The sequence below is a fragment of the Gavialis gangeticus genome, unplaced genomic scaffold (assembly GCF_001723915.1).
Source record: "Gavialis gangeticus isolate Ggan-Ray unplaced genomic scaffold, GavGan_comp1, whole genome shotgun sequence".
Taxonomy (NCBI): domain Eukaryota; kingdom Metazoa; phylum Chordata; order Crocodylia; family Gavialidae; genus Gavialis; species Gavialis gangeticus.
The window spans coordinates 8187885-8196344 of NW_017729013.1; positions in this window are offsets into that span (position 1 = coordinate 8187885).

The following is an 8460-nucleotide window of genomic DNA, read 5'->3' on the forward strand; positions in this document are numbered from 1 at the left end:
CCCCCCCCCCCCCCCCGCTCACCAGATTCTGACCTTTTGCTGCTTAACAGCTAAAATATGCAAAGGACACATTAATCTCGTGATCTAACTTAAAAATAAAAGGAGCTAAGGAATGGAAATTGCTCCCCACATAGACAACAAGGGACAATGACTCTGACTCACCGAGCACTCTCCCAGGTGTTCTCAATTGTGGGAAATGTCTTTATATTCTTGACTGAGCGTTCATTCACGTGGGACCAAATTATGGAGTCCTTCCTCTGGAATTACCATGCCTTCACTTAGGGAAAATTTTCATTCGAGTCAAAAGTTTTTCCCTGAGAGAAAACTGAATTTGGGCTATAGGATTAAGATCATCCATTGTTTGACCGTCCTTTCTAAATGGTGTTCCAGCAGAGGGGAATAAGAGGTGGTCACACACCTACACTGCTCACAATTTCTTTGGGCTTTGTCTCTATTCAGACCTCCAGTGGTTTTACTAAAAGTGTGAATTTAAACTTGTATATGTAAGCAGATGTAGAGACTCTGATTTTAAGCTGTTTCTTATCATTATAGTTGTTTCTATTTGTGTCAGTTTAACTAAGTGTGTGGATAGGCAAAATGTTTAAACTGATATAACTGAACCTACACCAGGGCAAAAAGCAGCAGACTGACAATACAAATCCCTAAAGGAAAAAAAAATCTCTGAAAGGATCAAGGGAAAAACTCCACCAATGTAAGTTACACCAGGTTAGGTTTCATCTGCCTGCATCTATCTGACATATCTGATTGCTGAAGACAAACAGGCTGTTATCTGTGTCCCTGTCACCTAGCCACCTATTATGTGCAGCTGCCCCAAAACAGCTTTGTGCTTGTCCATTCCTCATCCCAGCGTCATTTTGGGCAGTGTACAAAGACAATGTAAATTACAGTGGGGTCTGGGTCCATCCGTCCATGCCTTAAATCAGTTTAAAATATTATTTAAAATTAAGCCAGTGCAACTTGGAGCATAGATCTCTCTGAGGCAGAGAGGACCTGCTCATTATGATCATGTGCACTTCTTAGTGCAAGAGGACCTGATTCTGATTAGGAACTGCAGAGCATAGGGTCATAGCAAAGCTGGGCTGGAAGGAACTTCTAAAAGATCATTCGTCCAGCCCCCTGGTCGAGGTTGTACTGGGATGTCCACCATTTTGACCAAGAAGGGAGTAATGAGGAAGAATGTGTTAGACTGAGGCCCTCAAGAACTATGGTGAGGAGATTAAACTGGAGATCATTAGAGCTAACAGCATGAGATATGACATCTGGGGCTGGGTTGTCATATCCTCTGCAGATCAAGTCAGAAGCAGGACCTGTGAAAGACATTCAGTAGCGTGTGACACCCACCCTAATACAAATACTACTGTATTTCACAGTGTATAAGTCAAGTTTTGAGCCCAATTTTTGTCTCTTAAAATTCAACCTCAACTTATACACTGTGTCAAAGCAAAAAGTCACTGCCAACGTCCTGTTAGTTTAGCAAATGCATGAGGCGTGGTCACGCTAACTGCACTGATTGCAGAAGTAGCAGTCCCACTAATTACATGAGGTATGGTCTCATGAATTACATCAGCACTATTTTAGTGAAGACTGAATGAACTTAATTACTGGTACCCCAAACTCCCCTGTACCACACAGTATTTAGGACACCACCAAAATGAATAACATACGATGCCAAATTCAAGACCGGGTTGTCAACTTTGCTCTTGATACTAACAACAGTTCTGCAGCCCATCAGTTTTGTGGGAATGAGAAATTGGTTCATGACTGGTGGAAAAACATCAACAACATAAAGAAGATGCCTCATGAGAACCGTGCAGGCCTCAGAAAGCAATGCAAGTGGCCAGAATTAGAATGAGACCTCGCCAACTGGGTCAATGCTTAGTGGCAGTCTGACAGAATTGGTACAAGAAGCATCATCCAACTGCAAGGCAAGACATGGGCAATGGAGAAAGGATTGAAAGACTTTACTGGCAACCCAACCTGGTGTTCCCAGTTTATGAAAATAAATTCTCTCTATCTGTACCAGGGAGCAAAGATATTGCAGAGATTACCAGCTGACCTTGAAGATAAGATAACCCAGTTCCAGAGCTATGTCTTGAACCTCTGAAAGAAAAATGATTATGATGTCAACCAAATCAAGAATATGGATGAAACACCCATGAGCTTCAGCATGCCAGCAAACTGAACCATGGATGTCACTGTCACTAAAAGTGTACTGTTGAAGACTATGGGCCATGAGAAAACCGACTTTACAGTAATTCTTGCCTGCATGGCTGATGAGATGAAACTAAAACCAATGGTCGTCTTCAAAAGAAAACATTCCCCAAGAGAGAACAATTCCTCGCTGGCATTGTTGTTCACATTTACCCAAAAGTCTGGATGGACGAGGAAGGCATTCACATCTGGACACAGCAAGTGTGGAATACGCACCCTGACATGCTGTTACAACCAAAATCAATGCTCGTGTGGGACACGTTTAAGGCCTTCCTCTGTGACACTGTGAAAAAAAAGCCTGTGGCAAAGTAAAACAGGCTTAGCGGTCATCCCCAGAGAGCTAACAGCCATCATACAGCCATTGGATGTGTGCTTAAACAAGCCATTCAATGACTGCGGTTGCGTGGAGTGGCAGAGCTGGATGATGAGCGGCCAACATTCATATACAAATTCTGGAAACATGTGAGCAGCCTCCTGAGCAACTGTGTGCCAGCAGATTCTTACAGTTTGGAGGGACATTAAACCTGAAACTGTTTCACATTTGTTCAAAAAAATGTGGGATCAGTAAATTCTATGGGTGGCAAGGAGGCTGATATTCTGTGGCAGGATGAAGATCAAAGAGAAGATGAAGATGCTGAAACACCTGATGCCGAGGATCCATATGATGATCAGATTACTAATCATTTAGATTGGGAGGAACTGTTGGGGCCGACACTTCTGATGATGAAAGCAAATGAGGGATTTTAAATTGTTAACTTTTAAATTGTTAATTTTTATTATTTTAAAAATGTTTTAAAAGTAGTGTCTGAGTAGTATTTTTAAAATGTTTAAAATTGTTTATTTAATGAGGGATTTAATTTAATGAAGGATTTTTGTATGTTTTTTGAGTGCAAGCCGCGGTGGCCAGTGCTAATCGGCGTTGATTGTGCTAATCATGGCAGCGATTGTTCGATTGTTCGTTCCTGACCTGTGCTGATTGCTGATTGTGTGTAACCCACTACATTCAGTGCTGATTGTGCTAATCATGCCTAAATAAAATGTGGGTTGACTTATATACCGTATCTATAAAAATCCTAACTTTTCTCATCAGAAAAACAGGGTTTACTTATATACTGTGTCAACCTATACACAGTGAAATACAGTAAATCTCAACAACAGCAGCAACAAACTCTGCTCCAGACAGGAGATAGGAGAAAAGGTGGATGACCTTTGAAGTCTTCCATCCCGTTTGGAAAGGTCTTCCCCATTTGGTACCTGTCTGACTTGTTTAATTGCTGGCTAATAGAACAGCAAGAAAAGAATGATCTAAATAAAATCCTGCTGTGCTTTAAAAAAAAGCAATCTGGGTTAAATTGTCAATCAAGTTGCCTCAAGGATTCCCATTCCTATATCCTCCTCCCCTTGTCTAATTACCTTCCTGCTCAGTATGCCACCGACAAGGTTGTTTTATTCTTATAGCAGCACAGTCACTCTAGCATTTAAAATTCTTGCTGTCTCCTTGCCACATCTTTCAGTACAATTTGTGTAACATCCACCACCTCAAGTATCACACACGAAGGAACCTCCTTGCACCCCCTCTTGATGGGCTGTGGTTGTTGGTGAAGCTCTGGGAAGCAGACAAGGTGATTTCTGTAAAAATGGCAGGGGATAAAGCAACTCGGAAGGGAACAGCCGCCACAAAACTAGCTCAAGCTATTCAGGGAATAGATTTACACATGGTGTTCATTCCTTCTGTGATATCTGATCAGCTGCAATTGATCTCATGTGCTAACTTCAGCCCCAGATATTAAAAAAGAACTAGAAAGTCTCCTGGACGCTAAAAATTTTGAACAAAGAATATATGCTCTTCAAACGAAGCCATTCTTTTTTTATCTACATAGGAAGTACCAAGAAAAAACAAAACCCTGCACTATTTCATGGTTACCACCTGCATCTGCAATATAGCATGAAACCCTGATCGCACTTATGCTGGTGTAAATCTGAGATCAGTGCAACAGAGACTTGAATCAGGTCCTTCATCTCTTATTGTGTTACCTCTCCACTCTACCAATGATCTATTGGACTGTTTCCAGCAACTGGCTCCATGCTTTTGCTGAGCCAAATATGTGTATGGAACACCTCTCCCTTCTCGGTTTATCAGCTGCCAGCTGCTATGCCTTCTTAATCATCTTACCTAAAGACACATGTCTTTCATCCTGCTCACAAGAAGTGAGTCACCAGCAATATTTGTAATCATTTTTATATACCCTAGTCATTTCCTCAACATTAACTCAAGCTAGGTGTCTGTCCAGAGTGTTTATGGTATATGTTTTATGACATAAAATTATATACTACCCTGCATATTTAACCAGGAAAGCAAGAATACAAGTAGTATATCTTCTAGTAGATCCAATGGTGGCCACTAACAATTAAACTTGAATTCTTCTGCTTCAAAAGCCCATTGACACCCAGCTAAAAAAGGAACTTTTTGGCAACTTATGACTACAGCTAGCTGTTAAAGCAAGACTTCTGGTTTGTGGGAGGGGAGGGGGGTTCTTTTCATTCACCTTCAGTTCAGGCTAGACCAACTCCTCAAATTTTAACATTTCCTAAGATTTGAAAATTCTGAGAAATCGTTAGTTTTGGAAACGCTGACACTTCACAGACACATGCTGTCCAGGCTTCCAGGCTCCTAAGTCAACAGCAGAAAGTCTTAGAGCCCTGGTCTGGCTGGCTGCCCTAGACCCTTGCACTCTGCAGATCTAGTGGGTCTGCCCCAGAGACAGGAACCTGGGAATCCTGAGGCCTCAGCACAGGAGCAATCTGCCATGAATCCAATCCAGTAAAAACCCAGCCCTGGATTTGATCAAAGTTTATCAAAACAAAGATACTTCAGACAAAACATTTCAGGAAGGACAAATCAGCACTTTCGTCTTTACAGCATGGGCACGGGGGCAAGCAACTTTGCGTTTGGAACTTCTGAAGCACTCAGGGCTTCACGGGCCCAACACCTGCTCTGACACATGCTAATTAGCACATGTCAAAGCAGATTCAATTAATCAGTCTGCTAGAGCATGCTAATTATCACACTCCAGCAGCCTCGGTGTCATGTGTATTCAGCATGCAGTGGGGGTGCTCTAACTAAAGCTCATTGAATAAGCTTTAATGTGCCTCTGTCACCATTTTGAAGTATGGGATGCTGAATACATGAGACACTGCAGGCTCTTTAATTAGAGAAGCTCCAGACAGCCGCTTTAATTAAAGTGCCTCCCCACCCTGGAGCATGTGTAAAGACACCCTCAGTGTTTTCTGTAGTTCACTGACCTCCATATTAAGGCTGTGCGAAGCTTCAGGTGCTGATCCAATTTGGAGGAGATTTGGCCCAATTCAGCAGCTGAATCTCCAAATCCAAATCGAACCAGGAGACTAATAAAAAGGTCTGAATTGATTCAAAGCTCTCTGAAGCGATTCAGAAAAGATTCGGAGAACTTCAGAGATTCGGGCAGTCCCCACTCACTGTCACAGGGCACTGGACCCGGACTCTGTGCTGGTAAGTAGGGAGCAGGGGGGCTGGAGGAGGGGGAAGGGGACCATGGGGGGACCCCCACCAGGCCCCATCCCCTGTCTGCTCCCCCAGGCTCCCTGAGCACCTCCGACCCCTGCCCGCTTTCCCAGCCCCACCCCCCCCGCTGGCTGCCCTGCCTGGCCCCAGCTCCCAGCTCTTTAAAATAAATAAAAAATAAAGCCTCCACTAACCAGCTGCTGCTAGGTGGGGGGTGATCCCTGCTGCCCCCCACTACCCTGAGCTGTGTGGGGGGCTCATGGCACCCCACTCTCCCAGCTCCCCCCCTTTGGCCCCAGCTCCTGATTCTTTAAAAAAAAAAAAAAAGCCCTGCACTCACTGGCTGCTGAAGCAGACTCCAGGCTCTTGGGGGCTCATGGCAGAGCCCCCCATGCAGCACGGGGCAGTGGGGAGCAGCAGGGATTGCCTCCCACCTGGCAGCAGCCGGTGAGTGGGGACTTTTTTTTTCCATTTGTTTTTAAAAAGCTGGGAGCTGGGGCCGGGTGGGACATCCATGGGGAAGGCTGGGATTGTGGGTAGGGAATGGGGGCTCATGACAGAGCCCCCCACACAAAGCAGGGCAGTGACGATCACCCCCCTGCCTTGCAGGCACCAGTGAGCCTGGGGCTTTTTTTTTTTTAAATAGCCAGGAGCTGGGACCGGGTGGAGCCGCCATTGACGAGGATGGAAGAGTGGGCGGGGGATGAGGCCTGTCCGGTTCAGAGATTCAGCCAATTTGGCAGTGGCCAAATCTCCAAATCAAATTCAGCCAAATAGATTTGGGGCAGTGATTTGAATCACCAAATTGAATTACTGTCCCCTGAATCGGCTGAATCCGAATCCAAAATGAATACTAGCCACTTCACACAGGCCTACTCCCTGTGTCACCAGAAGTCCTCTGCTTCTTTCATAGACCTTCCTGCTTTTCCTCCAGCAATTCATCTGTTCTCTAAATCCTTCATGACTTGAGGTATGAATCACTGAGAGGAATCTTATGGTCTGGGTTACACAGAAGATCACATCAGATTATCCAGAGGCATAACTAGGAAGTTTTGCATTCTTGGTGGTGGCAGCAGACAGGGCAGTGTTAGCCAGGGGTCCAGCAGTGGTGGTGGCTGCCATTCTTGTGCCCCCTCTCAGTCAGTACCCAGGGTTAGGGCCCTGCTACTGAGAGATTGGGGCTCTACTACATAAAGGTCTTTAAAGCCATGCTCAACGTTGTTGTCTGGTCTCTTGGTGTGTTACTGTCAAGCACCAGTTTTGCATTGGTCTTAGATGAAGAGGCATTGTGATCCCATGGAGGAAGTAGTAGCCTGGCAGTCAAGAGAGCTGAGTTCTACTTCTGGCTCTGGCCTGCTTTGTGACTTTACATAAGTCATTTCAGCAATTTTCTCCTCCCTTTTCTTTGTCTCTGTTCTTGGAGAAGGTGAAGTCATATAGTCAAGGGTGGAATCAGGCCCATTCTGACAAGCAGCCAGTAAGTAGGCATAGTATTATAAACAAATGCAGGAGCACTGCTTACATTATAGCACAATGAGCAAGCAAGCATGACTGACTGTTTCCAACCTGAAGACTATAGGGAGAGGTTTAAAAGGAATTGGTGTCTGGATTGTTGTATCAGATGGGGATAATCTTCCAGGTATATTAAGTTCTGACAGTTTCCCTTAATTTAGTGGTTGGTTGACAGCTCTCTCTCTGTCACTCAAACACAAACACGTGCATGGCTGAACCAAATCTTGCCTTTTCATCAGCTGGTTTGTCTTGTTCCTTTGAGAGACAGAGCACATTTAGATCCAGAGAGGTATGGGCCAATGGTAGGTTCAGCATTTCTCTCTCTCTCTTTTTCTCGGACCCTCCCTCCCTGTTTATCACATATGGCAAGATAACTGTCACAAGAAAGAGCAACTATCTCCAAGCTTCTGTTGCTTTCAGAGCCACATCTCTCAGGCTTGCCATGTGTCTATTCCCTTTTCAGAACTTTTTGGGCAGTTCAAGGAACTCTCAATAAAGAATGAGGCTCTTTCTCCTAGGCCCTTTGAGAGGTCTCCTATTAGTCATTGGGATAATTAAAGGTTCCAGTTGCATTGCATTAGCACCTTCCATGTCATTAGAGTCCAGCTGCAGCACGGGAAGCATATATTTGTTGAGGCTCCCGCGCCAGCCAGCACTCCAGGAGCGAAGTTTTACATTTCATCACTTTGTAAAAGAAATACAATTAAGCAGTGTTCCCTGATCATATTGCAGCTCAGCTAGCCAGAAGGGCTCTGAGCACCAATCATTCCAGTGTCTGGACAGAGGCTGTATTGAAACAATGCTTTGAAAAGGTATTATGAACATGTTGTAATAAATCTAGGCCACCTAGGACTCCTGCTTTGTCACTGCGCTGTACTCAGAACTTCACAATGAGAGTGGCAGTAGTATTCAGGCCATTCTGCTCCCATCAGCACAGGGTATTTCCATTTGACTTACGGGGGATTTTTTATTTGTTACTAGTAGTACAGGTTCCATGATACATAGTTGAACAGTTATGAATCCATCCTGGAAAGGCTCGCAGAGACACAGTTCATTAGAACTCTGTTAATTGATGGACTTGTGCACTTGGTCTAATCAATAATGGCCCATTAGAAACCTGCATTAACCATGGAGAATGAGCCAGCTGCTATTAACAGTCTGCCTGATCATCAGTT